The sequence below is a fragment of the Equus asinus genome, chromosome 2 (genome assembly GCF_041296235.1).
Source record: "Equus asinus isolate D_3611 breed Donkey chromosome 2, EquAss-T2T_v2, whole genome shotgun sequence".
Taxonomy (NCBI): domain Eukaryota; kingdom Metazoa; phylum Chordata; class Mammalia; order Perissodactyla; family Equidae; genus Equus; species Equus asinus.
The window spans coordinates 4,756,400-4,769,713 of NC_091791.1; positions in this window are offsets into that span (position 1 = coordinate 4,756,400).

Consider the following 13,314-nt stretch of genomic DNA (forward strand, 5'->3'; position numbering starts at 1 on the left):
ATTCTTGACGTTGGTAAATGTTTTCTTTCTCTTTTTCCCCTGATTAGTTTCGCTCAGGGTTTACTGATTTTGGTAATATTTTCAATAAACTAGATTTATCCATGTTGATTTTCTCTACTGCTTGTTTTTATTTCAATGATTTGTCTGATCTTTACTTGTTATTTCCTTAGGTAGTTTTGTGTTTTATTTGCTCTTCATTTTCTAGCTTCTTAAGAAGGAAACTAATATCATTGATTTTAAACCTCTTTTTTTGGTAGTATCTGTATTTAAAGTTATAAATTTTCCATTATGTACTGCTTTTTCTGGATCTCACAAGTTTTATCACTATAATTCAGTTCAAAATATTTTCTTCTGTATTTTTGAATAAACAATGTCTTATTGAGAAGTGTAGTGTTTAATTTATAAATATTTGGAGTTTTTTTATAAATATCTCATTGTTATAGATTTCAAATTCAATTCCATTTTTGCCAGAGAACATGCATTTTAAGATTTTGAAACTTTTTGAAATCTACTGGGATTTTCTTTTCATGGTCCATTTTAAGATTTTGAAACTTTTTGAAATCTACTGGGATTTTCTTTTCATGGTCCTGTATGTGGTTCCTTTGGTGAACATTTCATGGGCGCTGAAAATAATGTCTATTCTACAGTTGTGGCTGTAGCAGTCTGTATATGCCAGGTCAAGGCAGTTGATAGAGTTTTTCGGATCTTCTATATGCCTACTAATTTGTTATCTAGTGATTATTTTAATTTCTAGGAGAGCAGTGTTAAAATCTCTAACTATAATTGTACAGTGTCTATTTTTCCCTTTAATTCTAACAGTTTTTGCTTTATTTATTTTCTAGCTCTGTTCTTATGTGAATCCACATTTATGATTGTTACATCTTCCTTAGGAAAAGACCTTTTATCATTATGAAATGATTCTTATGATCTCTGGTAATACATTTGTTCTTACTTTTCTGTTATTAATATAGCCACAAAATCTTTCTTGGGCATACGGTTTGGCTGTTACATATTTTTCAGTCTTTTATTTTCAACTTGTCATTTCCTCTTATTTAAAGTGTAATTCTTGTAGATATCATATAGTTAGGTCTTACTTTTTTATGCAGTCTAATACTCTCTGCCTTTTAATTGCAATATTTAGTTTATTTACATGTAATGCAATTGCTACTATCTTGCTATTTGTTTTCTTCGTCTCATCAATTATTCACTCCTTTTTTCGCTTTCTTATCTTTTTTTGTGTTAATTTTTAAAAATTCTGTTTTCTATACTGTCTTTTAACTATACCTCTTGGTGCTGGTGGTCTTCTCTTTCTTTTTTGTATCTAGAGATTACTCTAGGGATAAAATTATGCATTTTAACCTATTGTGGTCTATTTAAGATTAATATTGTACCACCTCAGATAAAATATAAGAACCTTCAAGCATTAATCTATTTAATTTCACTGTCCTTTGTACTACTGTTTTTGTATATTTTACTATTATGTGTTAAAAATATTACAATATAATATTTGTCAGTTCACTATGAAGAAATGAATAAAAGAAAAATGTTTTTTCATATTTATCTACATATTTACCATTTATAGTATTCTTCACTTCTTCATATATGTCCAAGTTTTGATATGATATAATTATTCTTCATAAAGAACTCCTTTTATCATTTCTTATAGTCCAAGTATGCTGGTAACAAACTTCTTTAGCTTTCATCTCACTGAAAATATCTTCCTTTCACCCTCATTTTAAAGGATATCTGCAATCAACATAAAATAAGTGATTGACAGTTTTTATTTTTCAGGACTTTAGAGATGTCATTTCTTTATCTTTTGATCTCTGTTTTTGTTTTGTTTTTCTGATGAGAAGTTGGGGGTCTCTCATGGTTTCTCTCTGTGTATTTACTGTATTGTTTTCATCTGAGTGCTTTCAAAATTTTCCTTTTTATCTTTGGGTTTCAACAGTTCTACTCTTATACAGCTTTGTTTTCATTTATCCTGCTGGGAGATGTGGTATTTCTTAAATCTGCAGATTGATGCTTTCCATAAACTTGAAAATATTTCAGCCATCATTCCCCAGGATTTTTCTTTCCTGACCTATTTTGTTTCTGCTCTCCTTCTGGGAATCCAGTTGTATATTTGTTCATTTGCTTCTTATTCTCCATCAGGTCACTGAGGTTCTATTATTTTTTTTTTTTTTTAAAACCCTTCTTCCCTGTGTTTTCCAGTTTGTAAAATCTCCATTGGTCTGTCTTCCAGTTTGTGGATGCTTTCTTCCTCACTGTCTAACCTGTTGGTAGGTCTATCTGAATGAATTTTTCATTTCAGGTATTTCACTTTTCTATTTTGGAATTTACCATTTGGTGTATTTATTTGTAGTTTTAATTTGTCTGCTAAGATTCCTCCTTTGTTCCCTCTTAATATACCTCTTTGCCTTTAAATTATCTAACAAGCTTAAATTTCTATTGCCTGCTTTTCCTCTTGACTATGCATCACATTTTCCCTGCTTTGTCTGGAATAATTGTTTCCTCCCCAAAGCCCCAGTGTATAGTTATATGTCGCAGTTGTAGGTCTTTGTAGTTCTTCTACGTGGGATGCTGCCACAGCACGGCCTGTTAAGTCGTGCATAGGTCCACACCCAGGATCTGAACTGGTGAACCCTGGGCTGCTTAAGCAGTGTATGAACTTAACCACTCAGCCACGGGGTGGGCCCCTTGGATGATTTTTGATTGCATGCTGAACATTGTATACATCATGTTGTAAGGAGTGTTGTTAGTTTCCTTTGTGGTTGAGAGTTTTCTCTGTCAGGTGCTTCAGTTATTGGCAGAGCCCAGTGATCCTGTCAGCTTGTGTTTACTCTTTGTTAGAGTGACTGTATTTTGGTTTTGGTCTTGGTCCTAAGATATGACTTTCTTTCTCTCTCTCTCTATATATGTATATACTTTTTTTTCCTCTGGTAAAGAAAAAGTTTCTGTTTACAATTTCACCAATGAACAAATTAATTAAGAACCAAACAAACTAGAAAGAACATCTATGTGAAGAAAACATTAAAATTCTGCTGGAAGATTTAAAAGAAAGTCACACCCTGTGTTTACAATAAATAGATATTTTAGCAATATAAATTAAATGTAATCAGAATGAAAATTCCAACAAATTTTTTACCTTGTCAAATTCAAAATATCATAAACCTATTATTCTTGCATAAATAAAATAATCTTAGTATGAAAAATAAATGGGGTGAAAAAAATCTATCCAGATGTTACATGTATTATGAAGCATGAGTAAGTTAAATGATTTGGTGCTTGGCATAAGAATAGATAAGAGCAATGGGGAAAAATAGAGCATGAAAATAGAGTCTAATACATATATAAATTTAGTGTATGATAAATGCAGCATCTAAAATCAGTGAGAAAGGCATGAATTATATAAGAAACATTGTCAAACAAATAACTAACCATTTGACCAAAAAGGTCAATCTAGACCCTCAGTTCATTCCATGTATAGCAATGTAAATTCCAGGTGGATCATAAATTTAAGAGTGTAAAATTCAGTTAAAAAAATACTAAAACAAAACATGGACGGATTTTATTTATAGAATTTCAGGGTGGAAAAGAACTTAGTAAATAGGAAATGAAATCCACATACCACAATAAAAAAAATCTATAAAAATTTATTGATTTGGCATCAAAAATTACCCAAAGTAAAAAGACAAATAAAAAGTAGGAGGCAAAAAAGAATTTTGCCACAAAAATGATAGATACAGATATTCCTTTCCTGATATACAAAGAGCACTTACACATTGATTAAGAAAAGCCATGATCTAATATACAGCTGTGCAAAAGTTTTGGATGAACTTTTCATGGACAAAGAAATACAAATGGTTTTTAAACTTTGGGTTAAAAGCCTAACTTCACTCTTTATTAAAAATTAAAATGAGATATTTTTACCTCTTCGATTGATAAACCATTTAAAAATCTTAATACAGGGTGTTGGTGAAGTCGACTGAAAACAAGCATTTTGTACACTTTTAATGGAGGTGTAAATTATTCTTCCTCTTGGAGGCAATTTGGTAATTATCTACTTATCATTTGACCCAGGAATTCTCCTTAGACAGTCATTAAAAGAAGATGTATGAGAATGTTCATTTTAATAGTAACAAAAGGCTTGAAAAAATAGGTGTCCAATAATAGGGTACTCGTTAGATAATTTTTGTTATAGCCCTAACATACAAGACAAAAAATTTGCATGATGTATAGCTGTATGCCCTAATATGGAACATATCTCCAAGTTATATTTTTAATTGAAAAAAGCAAGAGGTATTGCAATAAGCGTAATAAACTCCATTTGTGTAAATAAGTAATATTACACACGCACACACACACATGTTTGTGTATGCTTGAAGCACGCACAAGAAACTAGTTGTGATGGCGATGTCTGACAGTGAAGGTTTGTGGTTGGGGAGCAAGGGAGACTGCCTTTCCCCATTTTACCCTATTCCCCAGTTTAATTTTTTTGTAATGTGCATAAATTACTTTTTATTAAATATTTTAAAGCATTATTTATGGGCCTTTTCCAAATTTGACATTCTAGGAGGCTCTGGTTATGAAATGGTAATGAGGCAGTGGGTTTGGACAGAATGTAAGATTTCAGGTCAGTAAGTAAATCAAAGCTCGGAAGTTTAGAAAACTTGGCAACACGACTTAGTCTGAGCCAATTTGTAAAAGGAGTTACTAATCCTCACCTCACAGAAATTTTAAAAGTTTTAGGATACGTCGAAGTGCATTGTAACTTGTGTGTTCCTATTTAAGTGCTAGTTAGTCTCATTGGTGACACCGTGACAGTTGAAATACTATGGAAAATATTTTGAAGTCCTTACTGTGATTGACATGCTCCTTTTATAAACTGGTAAGATACCGTTCACACAGCCCACATCTTGGCTTCCTCACTCCCCTGTGATTTGGTTCTCTTCAGGAGGGAATGTTACTCTGAGCTGGACCAACTGGAATTATGAGATGTTATAAATCTCTTCATACAGAGCATTTATTGGATTCACTGATTAAAAGACATTAAGTGTAAAACACTGTTTGGTCAATCCAGGACGCTGAATTAATCTTTACTTTGGACAAGGGGGCATATTCCATGACACCTGGGTCTCTCTCCAAGATTTGTGACTGAACAGGGTAGCATATGGCACAGCGGCTTTTTCTCCTGTTCCAGGGAAATAACTCTGAGGCCACCTCTTGTTGTAGCTGAGGCACAAGCTGTATACAGAAATCCTATTTAGCCTAGCATCATTCAACGATAAAAGTGAATATCGGCCAATTTCAATCCACCAACTCTGTCCACGCCTGCCACATTCTTTGCTGTGTGTTGTGCGCCATGGGGATCTCACAGATGCAGAGTGCACAGCTCTTGCCCTCAAGGAGTTTATAGCCCCTGGGGGACAACTGTGGGGTACAGTAAGGCAGAATGGGGCTACAGCCTGAGCTTGGAAATCAGGCCCACCTCTGAAATCTAAATGAGGAAAAAGCCGAAGTTAGTGGGTGGTTCAGAAAACACGGTGGTGAACATGGGAGAACACTCAGCCACATTCCAGGTGGCCGACTCTGGGCTTACACCTGGATGGTGCTCGTTCCAAGGTGAGAGGACGTTGACTCTGGAGTTACCGAGCTCTCAGAGCTGCGGAGAGCCAGAGCATTTTGTGTCTCCAGTCCTTGAAGCGGAGGAGGAACCCTTCAAGCGTTCCCATCTGGACATCTGGGGTGAAGATTCTGGAGAATCATCTGAGGCCTGCTGAAGTGGAGGCTCTGGGCTTGGGCACAGGAAACTGCCGTTTTAATAAGAACCCAGGTAATCCTTACACACACCGGAGCCAACATCCAGAGCCCACAGACCTCAGGTCATTAGGATCCAGTTTTCCTGGCCAGGAATTTGCACTTCCTGGGTCCTTCTGGTGGTAATTGAGCCCCCAGTGAAGCACTCCTCCAGGAAGAGAAGTCACAGGACTTAGAGTGCTAAGAGTTATACCTCTCCCTGCACAGCAACAAGGAGATCAGCTTGAAGGCCTGAGTCCCTCTGAGGATGAGTGGATGTTTGCGTAGATGGAGAAATAGTTTCTAACATTATCAGGAAGACGCAGGCAGAGCAACAGAAGGCAAAGAAGGGAACGATGAGAGATGAGGCTGGACATTTATTCACTTTACAAATACTGACTGAGCACGAGTTATACACTAGGTGGTTTCTCATGAGGCCAAGATCTCTTCCGCATGAAGACTGGGATCGCAGAGGCCCGGTCTGTTCCTTGCAGGGTCTGAGAGCACAGGAGGGCCACAGCCAGCTCAAACTGCACAGGGGTGCCTTCTGGTCTCCTGGGGCAGAACTGAGGCCTAAGGTTGTCCTTCCCCTGAAGGCCCTTTATCTGCTTTAGTTTCTCCCCCTGTTCTTGCCCCTCTGAGTGGAGTGGGGACCTTGAAGGTCCTATGACCCTCTCCACTTAGGATTCCTTCCAGGTCATTTGGAATTCATTTCTGGGACTTGCTCCAGATGGATTCCCATACCACAGAGTGCTGCAAGCACAGAGAACCGGATGGAAAGCTCACTGACATTCCTGTTTAGATGTTTTCTGCAAACTTTATGTTTGCTAAGTTTGCTAGGCCCCTGAGCTTTATACATGTCTGATTTGAGGAGCGATAAGTTTTACAGAGAATAGACAGCAGAACAAAAGAAAGCACATTGCTTTTGTATTAAGCTGTGGACCTGCTCCCAGCTCTCTTGGAATATGGCATCCTGCATGTAATCTGTTTGCAAGTGGCTCTGAAGCGGCCCAGCATCACGATGATGTTCTCAGCACACAGATGCATGAATGAACACCCGCCAGTTGTCAGGCTCTGGTGGTGGTGGGGGGGTGGCACCAGCTCCCACCAGGCTGCCCTGCACAGAGATGGCAAACTGATATTCACTCCCTCCTTCCACTTCTGGCCAGGTGCTTGGTGCTCATTCTGGCTTTGTTTTTCCCAAGATGGCTTCCGTTTGGATGCTTCCAGCTAGGCTTGGCCAAGCTGCATCAGCTTCTCATCAACGTCACCATCACCATCCGGGGATATTTCCTGTGTGCCTCTTGTCAACTGCTGCCAGTTCCACTAATGGTCCTTTACTGTCTGTCATGTGCCAAACCCTGTGCTAAACTCCGGGCAGACGGCCATGCAGAGCATCCTAGCTCAAGGAGCTCACGCTGTAAGGAGCAGAGTAACGTGGAAACACAACATTTCAAAATAACTTAAACTGAGCTATGCTGGAGGGATGAACAGGGTGTTATGGGGACCAAAGAGGATCACTTAGTTCTATCCCAAGCAGAGATGTCAAGGGCAGAGGCATCAAGGAAGGCTTCTCAGGGCAACTGCTGAGAAGGTTGAGTCCTGAGGGTGAGTCAGCATGAACTAGATAAGGGGAAGCAGTGAGTTCAGAAAATTCTCCAAAGTTATCTAAACTTGGGCCCAAGCTCAAAATCAGAAGTTGGGAAGGAATTCCTCCACTTCTGCCTCAGGTCAGAATTAGGGTTGGGGCCTGACTGAGCCCTTGGGTTCCTTCCTACGTGGGCTAGTGGAGATCAAAGCAAGGACTTTCTCCTTGTAAGGATCCTCTCAGCTCTGGGCCATCTCAGAAACCCCTCAGAGAAAGTCCTGCTGGCACTTTATTCCCCTCTGCCCTAGTAAATGACTCCAGAAGCAAGACCTAGGAAATCAGCCTGGCCCAATCTGGGGCACATCATGGATTCAGATTATAACCCTCTGGTTTTGGTTTGGCATCAGTATGCAATTGGGGCCTCTGAATAGTCATTTATCTTATTTTTTTCTGTTCGTTTGTTCAAGAGACATTTACCAAATACTGATTGATGATGATGATGATTATGATAGCTAGCTACATGATAGGTAGTTAGATAGATAGGTAGGTAGATAGATAGGTAGCATTAATTGAGCCCTTGCTTAAATATATTAGCAAAGTGCTGGACACATAGGATTATCTCTTTTAATCCTTACAACCACTCTGTGAAGTAGGTACTAGTCTGAAGTTAATCTGCAGAGGGAAAAACTGAGGCTTAAGTGGTTGAGTGAATTCTTTACACAGCCAATCAAAGATGAAACTTACACTCCATCCCTGGCAGCCCTCACTCTAGGGTGTGACTTCTAAGGAGATAAGAGAAAGGAGTGGCCTCCTGGTGGAGTAAATGGACAAAGATGCAAAAGCAGAGGCTGCACTTCTCCAAATGGCAAATGGTCCAGCATGGTTGATCACAGGGCATAGGCAGAAAATCAAGGAAAGAAGGCCAGGTTGGTGGTTGGGGGCAGATCAGGGAGGGACTACCATGCTACGCTAAATGGTTCATATTTTCTTAGGTAGGCAATGGAGAGTCTTTGGTGGTTTCTAACACAGAACAAAGATATGCTCTAGGAAGATTAATGCTGGAGTGTGACAATGTGTGCAATTTTGTCTAAAACACTTTAGTACAGGGATTATATGCAAACCTAAGTAAAACGCCTAATCTCACACTGATAAAGAATGCGTGATCCAGGGTCAGCTGTGTTTTTATCAGGACGCCCAACCTCCAGAGGCAGCTCCCACTGGCATTTCCATTATTGACATTTGGATCAAAAACAGTCTGATAGCTAACACTATCTATCAGTCAGGGTAGGCTCTGCAACTCCAGGATCTTTGTTTCCTCACATTGTAAACTTTATTTCTCACCTGTGCAAAGTCTGAGGCAGGCAGCCTCTCCCACCCTGCTCTCCGACATTCAGTTTGTGGGGCCTTGCACCATGAGTCCCCGCCAAAGAAGAAGGTGCTTGTTGATACGTCCTAGGATAACTTTGCGATACGGGGAAAAGGTAAAAGAATAATCCAATGACCACCCAAATACTTGCCACATAAATCCAATAATTATTAATATTTTCCATATTTGCTTTATCTCTGGCTATTGCCAGCAACTGTTCCAGCTGAGCCCTTTGAAAGTGGGTACAGACATTATGACCACTTCCATAAATACATGAGCACGCCCCTTCCCCAATAAGAACAATCTTTTACGTGAAGACAGCATTATCCCAGCTGGAAAAATTAACAATAATTCCCTAACTTCATCTATGATTTAGCCTATGCTTAAATTTCCCCGATTGCCTCCAAAATGTCTTTTATGGCTTTCTTTTTCAGACACAAACCCGTCAAGGATCATGAATGATGTTTGGTTGTCATAACATGTTAGTGTCTTTTAATCGAGACTAAGCTCCTCCTATATATATATATTTTTTTAATGACATTGACTTTTGAAAAGACCAAGCTTGCTGTCCCACTTTAGGGTTTGTCTGGGGGCTTCCTTGTGGCAGTGTTTAACATGGTCACATCCTGCGTGTCCTATGAATTGAGGTTAGGTCTAAAGGTTTGATTCAAGGTAAATGTTTGGCAAAAATAGTTGGATTTCATACGGCTGAACTTCATGGGCACATGATAATTTCTCACCATTATTGACGCTGCTTAAGATAATAATTGTCATATCTTCCCATAACGAAGACACATATTTCCTATTGAACTTTGAGGGGTGGTATTTTGACAATATGTGATTATTCTCTCATCCAATGGTTTTAACATCTATTGATAGTCCTTGCTTGAATCAGTTATTTATGATGAAGAGAAAATCATGATGATTTTTTAAAAAAGGAATGAGTTTTTCTTATACTTTATGATTATAAAATGCTACTTTGGCATTTTATTTATGCTTCTTATATTTTATTTGCAATCCTTGTATTTTATAAGCTAGTTTCTAATATTTTGTTTGCACAAACAATACCACATGAATCCCCATTCTATAGGTATTTTTGTGAACGTAGGCCAGTATTCATTAAGGAACAGTTCCTAGAAACAGAGATCAAATGATACATATGGTGAGTTTTGGTATACTTTGCCAAACTTCTCCCAGAAAGGCTAGCCGGAAGCCTTGTCTCTCCAGCAGCATGGTGCCGGGCCTGCCTGGTGCAGGAGAGCCACCCTAACGGGAGATTAACGACAGAATTCTGAGAGCCTGATAGGCGGGTTAGGAATGTTTAATTAAAGAAACAGAGAAAAAAGAAAGAGGAAAATGCTGATTGAACCCAATAATTCACAGAATAGTAGTCTTTAAATTCTATTGGTTCCTTCCAAGGAAAGAGCAAGGTGCCCCTTAAAGCTACCGGTCTTCCCTTCTGTCCTTGATCATGCACACACACACAGCTTCCCTCTGGATTTATGGATTAGCATTTATTCATTTTTGTGATCAGTTACAATTACTATTATAATTTTTTGATACTCAAATAACTGTCCTGAATGTCACCTCAGGAATCCCTTCAAGCTGGCCCTTGTGTGCTTGTGACACACCTCCATTTATCTCCGAATACTTTTTGTTTTTTGCGGGGGTCGGGAGGAAGGCTGGCCCTGAGCTAACATCTGTTGCCAATCTGCCTCTATTTTGCATTTGGGATGCTGCCACAGCATGGCTTGACAAGCGGTGTGTAGGTCTGCATCCAGGATCCGAACCCATGAACCTGGGGCTGCCAAAGAAAGGCATGTGAACTTAACCACTATGCCACCAGGCCAGCCCCATAAACACTTTCTTACTCTCTGGTAGCACAAGAAATCCAGCCTCACCCATGTTCTTCCTCCAGAGCTGGAATCAGCCATGGAATCGTAGTTTCTATAAAACGAGAATGGCAACCACAAACCAAAGTCTAGGTGCTGGATGTGCTCGTTGCCTTCAGGGCCTATTAGTGGATAAATTATGAGCTCCTCTTGACATTTCAGCACAAATTTTACATTATAGGATGTTCTTAACTCTTTGAATTTTTACTCAGGTATGTTTTCTCTTACCTATAAAGCTTTTGTTCCTAGTTTTTGACTTTATCCTACAATATTATGACATTGTTTCAAAATTTCAATATGAACATCACTGTTAACGATAATATTCAATAGGTGAGAAATGGTACTTTGGTATCATTTTAACTTGTCTTTCTCTTATTGTGAGCGAAGCTGAATGTGTTTCTGGACCATTTTCCTTTCTCTTTCCATGAACTGCCTGCTTAGGCCTTCTGCCCATTTTTCTATCTAGTTTTTACTGATTCTTTGGCTCTAATTTTAGAAGATCTCTCTATATTAGGGATATACCCCTTTGGTTTTGATAGAAGGTTCAAATATTTCCCCTGGTCTGTTATTGTTTGTGAATATTCGTTACAGAGTTTTTTTATTCCGTACAAAACACAGAGTGGGACTTTGCTGGTGAAAATGCTGCCCTAGTAACATGACATCCTAGTAATACAGAGTTCACCAGAGAGGATGAGGGCTAGAAATGTACTCCTGTTGTTGCAACTAGAGATACTCAAGGCGGTAGGTGGCTAAAGTGTTTCAGAGACACTTCCCACTGCACAGGCAACTATAAGATTCCAGCAAGGCGCCAAGGCTTTGCCCATAGGAAATTTGGTTCTCAAAACTTGAGTGTCATTCCTGAATCCATCTATTAGTTTAGGAGGAATCCTGGTTGCCTGATGCCAGCTATGAAGTTGACACAGTCCTGCCCTTTGGAATGTGGCCATGTTGGCCTTGAGTGAAACCTTCATGTAAACTGCTGCTTGGCCACCGAAGGAGCAGAGTGCTAGGACTTGCTGTGCTCATGGAAAAGGTTTACAAACTGTCTTGCATCTGTTTGCCACCAAATAATCGTTTAATAAATGTGTGGCTGCATCAGTCTGCCTTCCAACAGGAAGCACATGGCACACACAAAAGAGAAGTGGAGAAGGGCATGTTTATAAGGAGATACGAGAGATGTAAGAGTGGAAGAGAGGCTCAGGTGTGTAGTAGGCCAGCTGTAGGAGCAGCCAAATGGTCACCACCTGGTAGCACAAAGGGATCATGAAGAGGAACAGATCCCAGGACTGAGACTCAAGAGGGAAGCCATAGAGAGAAGGTCACTTTGAGAGCAGCAGAGAGCTGTGGCCATGGGACAAAGGCAGTCTAAGGTGACTTTTCAGTACAGTAGCCAGGGGAATATATACTTTGGCTTCACTCTCCTTCCTCCCTCTGGTACTCTGTTCAGATCCACAGACCAATGGGCAGCCAGAGGATGAGGGGCCTTGCTGACACAGGCCATGACCGTCAGTGCCCTGGGAAAGAGCAAGGTGGAGAGGGGCGAGAAAGGAGTAGCCAATCTCCATCCACTTGCAACTTCTTCCATTCCTGCTATTTACCATGAAGAACATCAGAGACTCCAAAGCCTTCCAAACCTGGGTGCTTGCATGTTGCTACAAACATGACATGGACGTCAGGAGGAGGAGCTGCCTTAGGGGTAAGATCCAGGGAGGTACCTTGGTGGTTGGGAGGTAAGAGCAAATGTGCCAGAGTTTTGGGGTGAGGTCAGGGCTGTCACCCCTATGGTGATGACACGAGCAGCAATGGACTATTATGATGAGCTCATCTGGGGAGAATTCAGGACAGAAGGCATAAGGTCAAAGAGAAGATCACCACTAGTATATACATAGCTGTTTTCCTGGCCTTTCAATGATTCAATCAACAAATATTTACTGAGGGCAAGCCGTGGTGTGCCAGATGCAGGTAGGGATGCTGATGTTGGCATACAGGAGGGGATCGAATGGAGAAGCTCCTGGCTCTTGCTTTATAGTGAGGAATATAGAAAAAAAAGATCTACGAATAAAATACATAGTTTAGTGATAGAGAGCAGTAAGTAGTATGAAAGAAAGGAAATGTTGTGTAAGTAGAAAATATAAGTGGTCAGGGATGGACTCTCCAATGAGAAAATGTTGGGAAGTGGCCCGGGCACAGCAAGGGAGCTGGCCACCAGGAGCTCTGGGAAGAGCCGAGGGAGCAGCAAGTGCAGAGGCCCTGTGGCTGGAGGAGAGAGGGCAGAGAGATGGCAGGTGAAGAGGCCCCAAAGGCCCTGGGGTCAGGTCGCAGTGGGAACATTGGCTTTGCTGTGAATGATGTGGGAGCCTCTGTAGAGATTTGAGCAGAGGGGTGACATTTTCTGATTGTTCTTTTAACAAACTCACTCTTGCTGCTGTTTTGAGAATTGATTCCAAGGAGGACAAGGAGCTGAAGGAGGGAGACCAGTCAGAAGGCCATTGGCTCACCCAGATGTGATGATGGGACCAGGGTGGTAGCAGAGGGGGTTGGTGATAGAGTTCTTGATCCAGGTTGGTGTTGGCATGGCAGGATTTGCTGAAGGACTGGGTGTACATGTGGCAGGAAGGCCTTTTGCTTGAGCAACTGAGGAACAGAATTGTAATACCTGTGCTGGGATG